This window comes from Sarcophilus harrisii, chromosome 2 (assembly GCF_902635505.1).
Source record: "Sarcophilus harrisii chromosome 2, mSarHar1.11, whole genome shotgun sequence".
Taxonomy (NCBI): Eukaryota; Metazoa; Chordata; class Mammalia; order Dasyuromorphia; family Dasyuridae; genus Sarcophilus; species Sarcophilus harrisii.
Window position 1 is genome coordinate 15,833,358 of NC_045427.1, and position 16,944 is coordinate 15,850,301.

A 16,944-nucleotide genomic window follows, 5' to 3' on the forward strand; every position below is an offset into this window, starting at 1 on the left:
TCCTTCCAGGGATCCTTGCACGGCATGTCATACCCTACCCACGTGCCCCAGGAAAAGGTAAGCTTCCTGAAAGCAAGGGCTGGTTTGCTCCTTCACAGCCCTGGTCACAGCCGGCTTCCTGGTTCCAGAAGGAGGGAATGAATTTAAGCAATGCTTCAAACAATACCAGGATTCCTCTGTTATCCCCTGGTCTTTGCAGCCTTCTCTAAATCTGAATTTGGGAAAAAGTCCAAAAGGCTTCCAGCTTCCCGTCTTAATTGTCACCAATCTCCTACTTAGGGAAACGTTTCAACTGAGCTCCCCCGCAGACGTCTAGTTGCACCATTTCAGAGCCCACACCTTGGGCTACCGGTGTAATCGAGAACAGGTTGCTGTTTGAAGCCTGACACTGTCTCGGATGGACACATAATAAATAACACTCTTCTGGAGTGATTGAAACCACATGGGTTAAATGAAACGGCAAAGAGCCGGGCATGGAGAGAATGCAGAAGGGGCTGGCGAGGCGGAGAGCAGAGAACCCTGCGTGAGGAAGCAGAAGCCCTGAAAACCATCACTGCCATTTACAAGGGCTTTTATGAACCTCTCTTTTTAGTCCCACAGCAACCCTGTGAGATAGACGCTTTCCGTTTTTCCTTTTTTATAGATGTTAAGGGACTTGTCTGTGGTCACCCATCAGAGACATTCCCATGCCGATTTCCCTGAGACCAAAACCAATGTATTTTCCACTATGTCACATCGCCTCTGACCCGGTTCTGCGCCTGGCTTTGTGCCTTACTATCTATATGACTTCCACAAACATGTGTGTGCACACGTATGTGCATATATGTTTAAGTATGTGAGTAAACATGTGCAGGTTTTTATTTATGTATATAACATAGAGACATCTCTACTCTAAATGTTCATCTGGACCATTTATGTCCAACCATAATGATCAGACATAAATGGTCCAACCAGTGGCAGAGACTTCCAAGTTCCCAAGGGTTATCAATCAGTCGAAGGACCTTGGGCATTGTATGTCGTTTTGGTTCTCTTACAGAACAAGGGACAACAATTCTAAATGTGTGTATATGAATTGTATTATATGTATATGTATATACACATATATGTAACACAATGTATCATACACATGTTTATACACATACACTATACATGCATTGTATTATATATGTGTATATACACATAATACAATTGTGTATATATATATGTATATATACATAATACATTGTACAGATGTATATACACATAATATATACATTGTGTTTATATACGTACACAATATAATACTGTATATGTTATATATATATACACATTTGTGAAATATAAAATATATAAATTATATTGTATATTGTAGACAATATACATATACCTATAATGTATACACACACACTCAAATCATTTCATTTCTCTAACCCTGGTTTTGTTATCTTAAAAACTGGAGATAATGATATTTTCATTACCCCCATCATGCAGGCTTGTTGTAAGGAAATTATTATTTTTGTTCATCATTGTTGACTTGAAAGATTATAATTCAGTAAGCCAGGCTCTTATGACCAATCATCTTTTCTCTTATTTTCAAAGAAAATCCAAGACTTTGTCCATCAAGACGAAAATGTACAATCTTGGGCTGCAAAAAGAGACAGAGCTTTCAGGAGGAAGATGGTGATGGGCCAGCCAGGCCCAGGCCACATTCAGAGCATCATTCTGGTGCCCCATGTTATAAAGGACATTGACCTTTATATCTAGAAAGATATATCTAGAAAAAGCCTCCTAGGGTGGCGAGTCCATATCCCCTGAGAACTGGTGGCAGAGTCTGAAGATGGAGAAGAAAAGACTTGGTGGTGGATGGGGGAATTGTTGTGTTCGCATCTGAAGGTCTTCAGTAGAATAGGGATGAGATTTGTTCCTTTTTTGACCCCAGAGAGCAAAGCCGGGGCAATGGGAATAAATTGACAAGAAGGGGTGATGTAAAGGCAAACACGGCTGACCTAATGAGCTGCCTCCTTTGCCGGTGGGTTCTCCGCCATTAGCAGTTTTCAGAGAAAAGGCTGGATGATCTCTTACTTATTGGATGTGCTGGGAGGTGCTTCTTAGTCAGCTATGGCTTGGTTGGTTAGCTCAGAACTCCCTTCCAACCCAGCGATTCTGCAAATTTTTGTTTTCTACAATCTCTTAGCCGGCCAAAAAACCACCCACACCAAATCAACCAACTCTAATCGAGACTGATACAAGGATTTCATCTGTGAAGGAAGAGCCCAAAATATCCAAGTCTGCAGATGAAAGCAAATGCTCACAACGGAATTTTCATGGACGATAACATGGATCTCATACGCTGTGCAGCTCAGCACCCGTAGTGGTGAGGGCTGCTTTTGGACAGATTGAACCCTTACCCACACACTTTGGATTCCAGCCCTGCTTTTGCCTGAATTCCTGTGAGTCTTTGGGTAAATCCCTTGAATCATAAAATGGGATGCGTAAATATTTATTAAGTTCTCACTATGGGTCAACTACTGTTCATAACAGCCATGTGTGTGTGTATGTGTGTGTGTGTGTGTGTGTGTGTGTGTGTGTAGAAACTAAATGAAACCGTAATAGATATCCATCATTTGGGGAATGGCTGAACTACCCTGTATAGAGCATTATCACAAGAAAGAAAATTAGTGTGAGTAATCAAAGAAACATGGGAAGGTTTTATGAAAGGCTACAGAGAGAAAGAAACAGGACCAAGAGATCTGATCAGTCAGCACTGAGGACATCAAGGGAAAATGGAAACTGTACCTGTCCTCAAGGAGCTTCCTGAGAACAACACAAGCAATGACTAGAATAACACAAACAAAAACAACTTTATAGGAAACCCAACATTGAATAATTGCTTTAACCAGTCTTGTTCCTTTAGAACAGTTCTACCTTCTTTAGGAACAGAATTGGAGGATTATAGAATAGAGTAATATATATACTGTCATTGCATCATTTGCTTTTGCTCAGTTGCTTTTCTTTATTATAAAGGGAGTCTAGTACTTGGGGGTATGCTATATTTAAAATGATTGTGTATAAGAACAGAAGATAGCAACATATTTTTTAAAGAGAGGAGAGACAGAATATTAGCTATAGAAAGTATTTAGTCCTAGAGTTCTTAATATACAAAATAAATATATTGATAATGTTTGGTTTTAATTGGTTTTGATGACACTTGGTCATTATTATATTTGGTTTTCATGACATGTACTTTATTGGAAAGGATCCATTGGTTTAACCAGATTGTATGACATAAAAAGGGCAAAGAACACCCTGATGTAATGATCCTATTATTGTGCCAGTAGAGAAAATCAAAGCTGGAAGAAAGGTAATGATCCATCCAGGGTTATCCAGCTCAATGTGGCAGAATCAGGCCCAGAACCCAAGTGTTTTCATTCCCTGGCCAAGACTCTTGGTGTCATTTAAGGGCTGGCTTTAGGAATAAGGCTTGGCCTTTGTGTTATGATGTGAAGGGGTCTGGAAAGCTTGCCTGAATCCCAAATAGTTTCCATTGCTTGTTATGGTACCTGAAACTTTATTAGAGATATTCCCTGAAAAACTTGCAACGATTCAAGTCATTGAATCTATCTGAAAACCAGTTTTCTCATTTGTAAAATGGAATAGGGAGAGCAGACTCTTTAAACTGAGCATCTAATGTCCTTTGAATTCAATTATTGTATGATTCTAATCTCCCTATTAAAAATGCAAATACCACATGGGAGGCTGAACACTTTAAACATTTCCAGCTAAAGGCTGAGAGAACTTAAGTTTATAGTTTGCTTTTCCGGTCCAGAACACAGGATCCAACCGGATAAAATTGGGACAGGGGATAAGAAGAGTAAGCAAGATTACCATAACAGTTGACACTGATATAGACCATTGACTAATCTAAGAGCAACTCTATGGGGCAAGTACTACAGGTAGTCAGCCCAGTTTTATTTTATTTCATTTTATTTTAAATCTCTTTTAGTGTTCATGGGCTGAAGTTAATTTTATGGTCATCTCTTTGCAAATATTTACCACCAGTGCTGTAATACAAGATGACCAAATATTCCAGGAAATGGTGTTTCTTGTTGTCTTTGAAGGTATAATAATAACAACTTCACCAATTCCTTTCCTTTGCTTCTCTAAGGAGAACCTGTGAGCCAACTTTCCATTTAGCTAAAACTTCCTTCTGGCTTCTGATTTCTTTTATAGTGAGAATGTCAAGATTTATATAGCTTGCTTCCTTTAATGACATGTCACTCAAAGAAGTAAGGGACTGTGCTGGGCTTATGCTGCATGCCATTTTGTATTTTTCCTTGGGTCAGGGGCTAAAAAATTCGTCACCATAAGGCCAGTCTAGTAGTAATGATTCTTTTCATATTTTGCTTGGATGGTCATCAGAAAGCAGACGTGGGGTATTTCTAGCACTAGACCCAAAGCCTTTCCAACATGGTAGCAGGTTTTATACCCTGCTGGAATAGTCAGTAGTGACTAAGACTCATACAGTGATGAGGAATTGGAGAAGAGCATTTGTAGGATGGTCGGTCCATCAATAAACATTTATTGAGCAACTACTTTGTGCCAGAAACAATGCTCAGTGCAAGGAAGATAAAAACAAAAGCAAAAGTCAATCTTGCCCTCAAGGAGCTCACAAGCTAGTGAGGAAGACAACATGCAATCACCACATACAAGCAAGCAAGGGAAAGGCATCCTGGAGAAGGTGGGATTTATAGGAAACCAAGGTGGAGATAAGGAGAGAGAGCGTTTCAATATGGCGGGCTGTCAGTGAAAATGCTCAGTCACGTTTGATAGAGTGCCCCATTCAAAGAAGAGAAAAAACAGTGTCCTTGAATTTCAGAATATGTGAAAAGCAGTAAGGTTTAATAACATTGTAAAGACAGGAAGTAGCCAGGTTATGAAGGCTTTAAATATCATATGGAGAAGTTTATATTTGGTCCAATGGTAAAGAGCCATTGGAGTTGAGAGAGGGGAGGGGAGAGAAAGGGGAAGGAGGAAAGAGAAAGAGAGGGAGAGGGGGAGAGAGAGAATAAGAGAGAGAAAAGGAGGAAGGGAAAGAGGAAGAGAGGGGGAGAGAGGAGAGAAAGAGAGAGGGGGAGAGAGAGAGAGAGAGAGAGAGAGTATATATATATATATATATATATATATATATATATATATATATATATGTGTATGTCTGTTTTTATGAGGGGGAGGGTGAAGGGTTTGGTTTCTATGATCAGATCCACACTTTATGAAGATCACTCTGACAGCTGAGTGGAAAATGGATTGGAGTGAGGAAAGATTTTCGGGGTAAAGACCAATCATCAGGCTCTTGAAATAGTCCAGGTGTGGGGTAATGAGATCCTGTACCTGGCTGATGGCAGTATCAAAGGAGAGGCTGTATCCAAAGTGTACTCTTGAAATTTTGCAGAGATTAAATTGACAAGAGATGCTAGAGAGGTGAAAATGACAGGCCTTGGCAACAGCTTTAGATATGGGGGGGATAAAAAGGGAGGGGTGAGAGATAGTGAGAATCCTCCCTATCTCTCATCCCTCCCTTTTTGTCCACATCCAGGATGACTCCCAGCTTGTGAGCCTGAGCGACTGAATTGACAGTACACTTAACAGTAATAAGAAAGTTAGGAAAAGTAAGTGACTTGCAAAGAAATTCTACAAAGAAATTGACAAAATCCCCCAAATTAAATCAAAATATACTGTTGTACTCTGAGACTTTCAATGCAAAAGTGAAAATAGATGAGGATAATGGAAAGTTGCTGGAAAATATGGCTAGGAGTAAGGAATTAGTGTTAGAATTAGAAATGGACTAAACACTAAATAACACAAAAAATGAAACTGGTCATATTTTGACAGACAGGAAATGATGCAATACAGATGTTGGAGTCATTCCTGAATCATATTTCTGTACATAGTGGAACCACTGATTTATTAGAAAAGAGATCAAAATTACTACAAAGCTAGGAGGGGAAATAAAAATGAGAAAAATATATAGCGTGCAATTAAAACTCCCATCTGACATATTTAAATGAGTTATTGAAAATTAAAATTGGGATATGTATGGCTGAAATAACATAGACGTGAATTACAAAAATTCCCCACAAAAGTTCAACCACTGTAAATCAATTGCCATAATGAGATCAAAAGAGCCTCAAAAGACCATTGTCAGCAAACACTCAACTGATTTGCCAAGTGGAGAGAACTGGCAGCCAAGGGCAACAAAGGTTTAGAAAATAACCCTCATTTGTAAAATTTTATGGATGATTATTAGCAGCATTGCCTCATAAAAGAGTGAAGGGTAAAAACCACTTTAAATAAAACTTGGCAAGAGAACCAAGTGAGCAAAGTCATCCTGAGAGCACTTAATGAAGCTGGAAGGAGGACAACATACAAAGGAAAGATGGAAAAGATCTGCCAAGTTTTGTTTGTTTGTTTATTTGACTATAACGGTATGTTTTCACCCTCAAGGGAAGTAGAGTCATAATACTTGATTCTAATATCCGATTCCTGGAATTACTCATAAAAGACATAGATGGGACGTTAAAGAGAGTGATAAAAAGAAAATCAACTGGATTAGAACAAGTGGAAGCCACATAATTACAAAAGAAACAAATATTTATTAAGTGCCTTCTAAGCACTTAATAAATATTAAACTTGAACCTCCCAACAACCCTAGGAGATAGGTACTATTATTAACCCCATATTACAGTTGAAAAAGTGATAGATGACGATTAAATGACCTGTTGAGGACAACAGTTTATTAAGTATTTCAGATCTTATTTGAAAGCAGGACTTTCTGACCCCAAGCCCTATACCCTAGCTGCCTCTAGGTAGAAGAGAAATAAAGGAGGATATGATACCAGTAAGGAAAACTTCTCACAACTATGGTGTTTTTTCCCTCAAATATTCTACTCTTTATACCTCCTCCCTGACATACTAGGAGAAAATTATTGAGACTTTAGATTTGGTTCAAGTTTAAGTTTCCCCAAAAGGGAGTGAAAGGAATGGAAAATTATATAATCTGATGGAAGACAGCAATTTGTTTTTAAACAAAGAGTTATAGGACAGCTAGATGACACTGTGGATAAAACATTGGAGCTAAAGTCAAGGAGACCTGAGTTCAAATTCAGCCTCAGATACTTAACATTTATTAGACTCGAGCTTTAATAAAGCTTTGCTGCTTCCTCTCCATGCTCTGGCCATCACAGGTAGAGAGTGCTTGGTCATTGAGTGTGTGGGAAACCACAGGGTGCAGCATGGACTGTGCTCCAGTTGGAGAAGGTAGGAAGGGGCGCGGTTATTAACCTCATTACAGTTAGAAAAGTTTTATGAGAATACATATATCTAGACATAGTTCATAGGATCACACTTACATCTAAAGCCAGATCTTTCTGATTTCTAGTCTAGCCACTGAATGAAGAAAACAAAATTTGATTCTAGTTTCAGATATTTCCTAGCCATGTGATATAATTTAACTTCTGCTTACCTCAGTTTGCTCATCTGTAAAATGGGGATGATGTTCCCTCTCAAGGCGTCATGAGGATCAAATGAGAGAACAGATGGGAAGTATTTTGCAAATCATACTTCTGGTGCATTCAAGCTTTACCATCCTGTAATTGAGCGAAAGATATCGAGAATGCAAGATTCTATTCATTTATTAATTGGTGATTTTACTTTTAATGAAATACTTTGATTTAGTAAATCAGAATGCCATCTTGAAAGACTCTCTTCCAGAAATGTCTCACCTGCAGATTTCGTGAAAGGTAGCACCACAGGGATAACCCATGTCGAAGCTCTGATCACGAAAATTCACACATGGAGACATAGACTCCGGGAGGCGGTCACAGTTGTCTAGGATAGAGTTTGAGTTGAAGGATGGTAGACAGGCAATTGAATTAAACACTGGTTGTTCAAAGGGAACCCAAATGGAATCACTGTGTCGGAGTCCAGTTATGGCGTCTGTCTGTGGCTGATTGGACCAATAGAGCTCAGAAGGCTCCACCACAGTTGGGCGCATTGGAATGGGGATGTCTCTAAGTTTGTGCATCTCGTGTTTCTCATGTTGGTAACTCCCCACATCCCCTCCAGTGCTTCAACCCTTCCTTCCTGGATCACCTCTTCCTCCTGGATCACTATCTGGAGGGGAGGACCTCCCCCGGGAACATAAAAGAGGTTGCCTTCCTACTCCTTGAGAGTGTCTTGCTTTTTCCATGGGTTTACTGAATAGATCTTTTCAGATAGTAAAAGGATGCAAGGAACAACACTTACTTATATATCTTTGTGCTCTATAAAGCAACCTCTGGGTCATATGCTTAAGAGCCGGAGTGCTTTATTACACTGGAGTAGAACAGTTTTTGAGTCAAAGCCTGAGACTGAGATCCTCATTGGGGCCATTTGTCCACTCTCCTGGAGCTCCATGTTCTTTATCTGCTGAATGGGGACATGGGGCTCACTATCCCCCAAAGTTCCTTCCAGCTCTGACCCTCTCCAAGCCAAGGGTGAATTTCACTCACAAGCAGCAGTAAGGAAGCTCTTGGAAGAGAGTCAGTCCGGGGGCACTGCCTGCCACTCAGGTCCCTTCCGCTGGACAGATGACAAGGATGGGTGACAGGAGGATCCCTGAGCAGGGAGCAGGAGCGAGATCGACAAAAGAGCAGAACTCAAAAAATGTATTGGAAAAGGTCGTCAAGCTGTGAGACACAACAGCTCCGGGACCTACCGCTCTTTTTGGAGGAATCCCCCATTTGTATAATGTCAGAAGTGGGAGAAACCTTAGAACACAGATGTCAGAGCTGGAAAAAGAGCATCATTTAAGGTGAAGAGCATTGGGTTATGATCCCTAGGACCTGAGTTCAAATCCCAGCTCTGCCTGAGTGATGTAGGTAAATCATTTCTCTGGGTCATCACCCATGATGGAAAAAGAATCCAACATGGATATACAGGGATGGGCCATACTTCTCTGGGGGCATTGTGCTCCTTGCCAAGGACATCAATCCCAGGTTGGCCCCTCATACTAGTAATAGGGCTATGTAAAAAAGGGTCAGAACTAGTATGTTACCCATTATAGGCATTTACACTTATTTTTTATAATTTTAAATATTTACATATAATATATATTTCACATATTATATATTTTATTATTCTATTCTTAAGTGCACACACACACACAATGACATTTCCATATGTAAGTGAACATCCACAAAATTGTAAATAAAACCATGACTCTCCAATTCATAACCCCTGCTCTTTTTTAAACAAAGGAATAAATACTATGTGTTATTTTTAAAGTTGTTCTTTCTTCTGAACATCCTTTTGTAATCTGTTGTGCATCTAAAAAATGTTTCTATGGCCCTTTTTGCAAGGAGGGGGATCATCATTGCTAATATACCTTCCCCAATTTCTACTAAAAACACAGAGAAAAAAAAGCCATATGGTCAGGCAAAACTACTGAATGCAGTGACTATACATATATATATATATATATATATATATATATATTTAAAGTCTATCTTTCTGTACCTTGAATTTATCACTTCTCTTGTCAGGAGATGGGTGGAAATATGCCTTATTTTCAACACTCATTGACATGTTTGGTCAAGAATAAGAGTGATTTTAGTTTTTCAGACGTGCTTTTCTTTACATTGCTGTTGCATTGTATAAATTGTTCTCCAGGTTCTGTTCATTCACTGTATCAGTTCATACAAGTCCCCACCCCAGATTCTCTGAAATCATTTCTTTCATCATTTCTTATAGGTCAATATTCTTTCATTAAGCCCACAATTTGTTGCGCCATTCCTTAACTGGGGGACGTTCCTTTAGCTTCAAGGTTCTCCCCTCTGTCCCGTTGGCAAGTTTGTTTTGCTTTCAACTATGTGCCAGTTATCCTCCCTCTAAATCTCCCTTCCCTATTCCTGTATGTTTCTCTGTTAAGTTTAATGTATTCCTACACCAAACTCTGTGTAGTATCTAATGGGGGGTCATCTGTTTGAACAACTATGGAAGTGGATCTGCTCCCTAGTTTCTTCCAGGGAGCTCCATATATTCTAACTCCTTCCCAAAGGACATTCCTGACCTGCTTAATCTTTTTGTTTTCATGATGGGGCTAAGGAGGGAGAGTCATGAGCCAGTCAATGTTTACAATCTGTTGAGAGGAGGAAGGAAGGAAAAAAAAGAAGAAAGGTGTATAAGGACACAGTTTTATGTTTAATCTGCATTAATGAATATTTTCTCCTCCCTTTCTTAAGTCTAGTTAATCAACAAAATAGTACATTTTTAATGTTTGCCAATTCCTGAAGTGTAAATCCATATATTGAAATTTTAATTTCTGACTTTCTTGGATCTGTGTGAGTTAGCTCCAGCACACCCACTGGTGACCCCCTGTCTGTCTGTTTGTCTGTCTGTCTCTCACTGTCTCTCTGTCTGTCTCTCCTTGTCTACTATGTCCATGTCTGTCCCCATCTTGGTCCCTGTCTCTCTGTTTCTCTGTGTCTCCATCTCTGTTTCTTTTTTCTTTCTCTCTCTGTCTCTGTCTGTCTGTTTCTCTCCTTGTGTCTTCGTCATTGTGTCCATGTCTATCCCCATCTTGGTCCCTGTCTCTGTTTCTCTGTGTCTCCATCTCTCTCTGTTTCTTTCTTTCTTTCTTTCTCTCTCCCTTCCCTTCTTCTGAGTGTGTCTTTTGGGATTCTATAAACTCTCACTTAAATTTCACAAGGAGAGATTAGGGGGTCAGGGAGAATATTCTCCTGCTACCACTGATGGATTTTTCTTCTAACCGATCCATCTAAGAAGATCTAGGACAAGACCACCGGAGCTTGGAGAAGGCTAGGTAAATGCCAGCCAGTAGACTGGTACCTGGCTCCCTAAATGTTCCCATGGCAATGCATCTGGGGCAATACTGAGGCCATGTTACCACGGGTGTAAAAGTGTTAGTCTAGTTAATCTTTAGGATCTCTTCCTACTCCATGTCCACAGCACTATACGTCAGAGGATCTGGGTTTGAGCCTTAGACATGATACTTTCCATATGTGAAGTCTTCAGCAAATCACTTCTTCTGGGTCCCTAGTTACAAAGGGAAAGAGATGGACCAGAGGGAACATTCTTTCCAGCTCTAAACTCTACAATCTTATGGCCCCGACCTTTGAGTGTTAAAGCTGGCAATAGAAATAGGAACACTAAGGGAATGCTGGCTAGTCAGCCAGCTGGAAGCACCGTCGAAAGCTATACAAAGACATTATTTCTTCCAAGTGCTATCCTTGAGGAAGGGGTAATAAGTAGGTGGGCCTAAGTATATCCAGGGTGGGCCCTTGGTCTCTACAACAAAGGAGACAGTGTCTCCAGGGGCAAGATGTACCATTGAATGAATCATTTACAGCCTATAGAAGAGTCCACTCTCAAAAATGATTCATCTGCCCTCTGGAAGTGGTTACTGGGAAACAAATAAAATGTTTGTCTAAAACATAAGATTCCATACGTCCATGAAGATATTCCCCCTTCACCTCTGCCTCTTGAAACTCATAGCTCTCTTCAAAATCCAATTTAGGGCCCACAACCTTCGGGAAGTCTTCCTTGCTCACCAAGTATTTGTTGGTGGTCTCTCTATCTCAAAATTATATTTATTTGAAATTTATATCTATCTTCTTCTTGCTTAGTTCTTGGATATGTGTGTGTGTGTTAAATTATCCTAATCAATAATCAATCAACAACCATTTCTTGAGTACTTATTACTTGCCAAGCAGAAGAAAGATAGTCCCTACCTTCAAGGAGCTTACATTATAAAGGGAAAGATCAATCCAGTAGAAACCTCTGTTGAGTTATAATGAATTGAACTGAATTGAACTGAATTGCACGTTTAACCTACGAGACTTCAGTTTTCCTTGAACCCTATAATATTCCCTCAGAATCATTCATTTTCAGTCACTGGTTTTTCAAACAACATTTCTTTGTTTTCTGTTGTCGATACCATCTTGTATTCCGAGGTAGATGACCCAGTAGGTGCATTTCAATTCTCTGAACTCCTCAGCCTCACCTGTCATGTTCTTTCTATGAGAAACTCCTGCCCCAGGGACCTTCCAGCCATCCTTCTCCTCACTCAAGCCTGTATTTCTCTTCCTGGCACTGTCCCCACCCTGAAATTCCTCCTCCTTCCATCTTTCTAGATCCCTTTTAAGTGGTGGGAGATCAGAATGGAAGCTCCTTGAATCCAGGGACTGTCTGCTTCCTTATATTTGCATTCTTAGGGTTTAGTACAGAGCCTGATATATAAAAAGTCCTTTGTGAAGGCTCTATCTATATCTGTTCTATCTATGTACTTATTCATCTCTAACTTCCATCATCTATCCCTTTATCTCTCTATCATCTGTCCAGTTACTTAGCATAGATCTCTCTGTATTACCAATTTTCCTCCTATCTACCCATTTGTGTATATATATATATATATACATATATATATTTATATATTTTATATTGATATATATTATATATTTATATTTATATATATATATACTTTATATATATAAATATAAATATATATATATATAGTCCATCTCTCTGTTTCTATCATCTATTATCTTATCAATCATCCATCTCTATCCATCATCTTTCTCTCTTTGTCTCTCATCTAACTTTCTGTCTCTCTTTATCTCTATCTCTATCTCTTTGTGTGTCTGTCTCTTTCACTATTTCTAGATGTCTGTCTATCTGTCTCTACCTATTTATTTACCTATCTCTCTATCTATCCATCAATCTTTCTCTCTTTGTCTCTCATCTAACTTTCTGTCTCTGTCTTTCTCTCTATCTTTGTCTCTTTGTGTGTCTGTCTCTTTTGCTATTTCTGTCTATCTGTCTGTCTCTACCTATTTATTTACCTATCTCTCTATCTGTTCATCAATATTTCTCTGTCTCTCATCTAACTTTCTATCTCTGTCTTTCTTTCTATCTCTGTCTCTTTGTGTGTCTGTCTCTTTCGCTATTTCTGTCTATCTGTTTGTCTCTACCTATTTATTTACCTATCTCTCTATCTGTCCATCAATCTTTCTCTCTTTGTCTTCCATCTAACTTTTAGTCTCTGTCTTTCTATCTCTGTCTCTCTTGCTGTTTCTGTCTGTTTGTCTCTTTGTCTGTCTCTACCTATTTCTAGCTATCATCCATTTCTCTCTTTCTCTCTCTCTTGTCTATCCATTTCTTGGCAAGTACCTGGGACCCTTAAGGAAATAATATGAACTGAAACTTAAGCTTTAAGTAATTTTCTTTGGGGTTCCAGGGTTGGGATTTAATGAGCCAGGGAATATAAGAATAGGGAATTTCACCCCTCTTATTGTTCTTATAAGACTGAACCCAGTTTCAACCACCTGCATGGGTCTAGAACAGAGGAGTCACTTAGGGAGAAGTTAGTGGGCAAAATAGCCTTCCATCTCGGGTCCAGCTCCAGGTTCTTAATGTTAGAGGATGCTGAGAAAAGTCAATAATCATGAAAGAAATAAAAAAAATCTTGAGAAATTATATTTCCCTCAAATAAGAATAAAGTCTCATGAGAATGATATAACAAAAAAGTATAAAAAGAAAGGGAAATTGTAATATATGAACTAATTATCTTGATAGACTTACTATCTATTATTATATTACTTTTGACCAGTTTTTATCACCTAATGATGCTTGATGCTTGTACACAGTTTGGTAAAACCATGGTTTTGATGCATATTAAATAATCTATCTTATACACACACCAACACACATATGATATCTTTAAATTATCCATTGAATAATTAATAATGTTTATTCAAAGTCCACACGCATACAATCTGCCAAAAGCAGGAAGAACGGGTTTGTGTGCTCCTAAAGACAGACCTACTTATACTTTGTTTGACTTGTGTATTATTCTTTCATTCACTTTGGAATTAATATATTTTTATTTTCTGAATCTAGTTTGGCCTTTATATCTTAGCATGTCCTCATGAAGGACTTGTTCTTTTATTTTAACCCGCAGATGGGTAGATCAGTGAATAGAGATGAGAATGGATCCTGAGCTGTGATAGTAATGCCATGGGTAACTCCTAGTATGGAAATCTCCTCCACTGATGCAGATTGGTCATCCTTCTATAACTTTTAGTCTATAAGAACTGCCTGGAGGCAATGAGAAGTTAAATAACTTATCCACGGCCATCCAGACGGTTTATTTCAGGGAAAGGACTTTAATCTAGGTCTTCCTGACTCCATCCTGAACTTTTATCCATTTTTCATTGTTGTTATTCACTCCTTTCAGTTGTGTCTCACTCTCCATGACCCCATTTAGTTTTCTTGGTAAAGATACAGGAGTGATTCCTTTACCATGTCCTTCTCCAGTCCATTTTATAGAAAAGAAAACTGAAGCAAACCACTAGACCCCACTATTTTTTTTTTTTTGTCTATTAAAATGGTTTATTACTTCAAAAGTCTCTTGGTAGAGTAGTGGATTCGTATACGGCTTTAGATACTTAGCTGTGTGCCCTGAGCAAGTCACTTAATTCTACTTGACTCAGTTTCCTCATCTGTAAAATGAGAATCATAATAGCACCAGATCCATGATAAGGAAGGACCAGAGAAGGAAATCTTGGAAACAACTTTTGTTTGTTTTTAGCAGATCCTCTGGGTGGGGAGTCTAAAGGAGGAATCTTTCTATGGAAGAAGGACCTTGATTATTCAGGACCTGGGGCACTAGAAGGTTATAGGACTTCCTCAGAATCCTACAGCCAATCTGAGGTAAAGGCTGGACTAGAACCCAGACACTCCTGGCTCTGGTTTTCTATCGATTAGACCAGAAGTTCTCAACTTGGCCTTGTGTTATGGATCCTTCACAAAATCACGCTTTTAAATGCATCACGTAAAATATACCATATTACAAAGGAATTTCAATTTGGTTGAAATACAATTATTAACTATTTTAAAGCAAGTCCATGGATCTCCAGGGTTAGAACCTCTGTACTACACACACTGTCATGTCCCTGTCTAGATAAGTAAACTAATAGACCAATATTCCTGTTTGTTGTTTATGTAATTTTTTTAAGGGGCAGTGTAGTGGTAGATGGAGTTCCAGGTTGGAGTCAGGAAGAACTGAGTTCAAATCAGACACTTACAAGCTGTGTGATCCTGAGCAAATCACTTCACTCTGCCTCAGTTTCCTCATCTGTAAAATGAGCTGGAGAAGGAAATGGCCAAGCACTTCAATATCTTTGCCTAGAAAACCCCAAATGGGGTCAGAAAGAATCAAGTGTGACTAAATAACAACTTTTTTGAGGCTTACACAGTATGGTTTGGGATATAATCTTAACTATCACATAATTATAAATTAAATTAATTATTATAATTAAGTAATAGAATAATATAAAATAATAAAATAAATTCATTAGATTAATAATTATTATATGCTGTAAAGTTACCCATACATATAACCTGTAAATAAAAGGCTATTAAATAAAAAAATAATAATAATTAAGTATTATAACTAGTAAAGCTGAGGTGCCCAGGAAGCCTCAATATTCCACACTCTATGAAGCTTTCCTTAAGATAAAACAATATCAATATTTGTATGATTTTTGAGATTTTGAGAATAGTTGAGATAATATTTGTACAAACTCTAGCATGGTCCCTAGGATGGAGTAAATGTTGACTTCTTTCTTCCTTCCTTATATCGTGATGAGACCTGTGACTGTGGGGACTGCCAGGAAAGACTCCCTTCTAGCACACCTGGGCAATTACCCTCATCCTGGCTCCAATCTTCTGTTAAGAGCATATGCTTGGGAATGCTTTATGTGCTCCCCATAGCAATCCATCATCAGTAACAATGTGATCTCATCCGGTCTTCATACACGTAAGTAGAGTCACTTATTATGACCATCCCCATTTTACGGCTAGGGAAACTGAGACTCGGGGAACATGAGCCACCTGTTCACAGTCATCCAGTGAGTGTTAGAGCTGGGAAAAAACAGGGCCAGGTCCCTCTCCGCCTTTCACTGGAATAAGCCTCCTCCCTCTGGAACAGATTACAGACCTTTCGTTAATGTGTCAAACGTGGACAGAAATTTTTTGAAGACTAATATTGGAAGGCAAAAAGACAAACATCTTTCTCCGCCTGTGACCACCTCACCTTTCATTTTATTTCATTTTTCGATCCAAAGATTTTCCAAGTCCCACCCAAGCTGGTCTATTTGCCATTGCCCAAACTCAGCCTTTCATCTCTAACCGCCGTGACATTGATATGGGGTCCCCTCACCTCCACCCTGGGAATAGATACAACTTTCTTCAAGGGAAGGGCCCCATCCTCCCAGAAGCTTTTCCTGATTTAGTTGTCAGTGTTCTTGTTGGCTCAGTTCCCTATTTGGGATCACATACACCCAATGGTGGGACCCAAGGGTGGGAAGGGAATACGGGATCATGGCTGGAAGGGGTCCCCTTCACAGTCCCACCACCTGATTCAGGAGCCTTACACCCATCCCACCCTATGAGTATTTGCCTCCAATACGGGCAGCCTTTCCATCCTGGCCACTTCACCTGGACAGCTTGGGTTCCATGCTTGCCTACCTGGCAAAGTCCTCACCTAGCCTTGATGGGTTCAAAGATGATCTAAGAGGTCTTCTAGTCCAACCTTCTCATCTTACTGATGGAGAAACTGAAGCCAGAGATTGGAAGTGCCTTTTTTAAGGTCCCTGACCTTACACTAAGACTTGAACTCAGATCTTTTAACTCAGAAAAGATCTAAAAGGCAATCAGGCTGCAAGACCCCTAGCTGAGGATCTCCAGACACCCTTAATAAGGTGTGACTCTAAGAATATTATTACTGGATGGGGTTTCAGAAATCATCTAACTCAATCTGTTTATTTGCTGGATGAGCAAAGTGGGGGGCGGGGAACAGAGAAAGGACAGAAGTGACTCGTTCACTATCCTTTGGCTTACAAGTGGCAG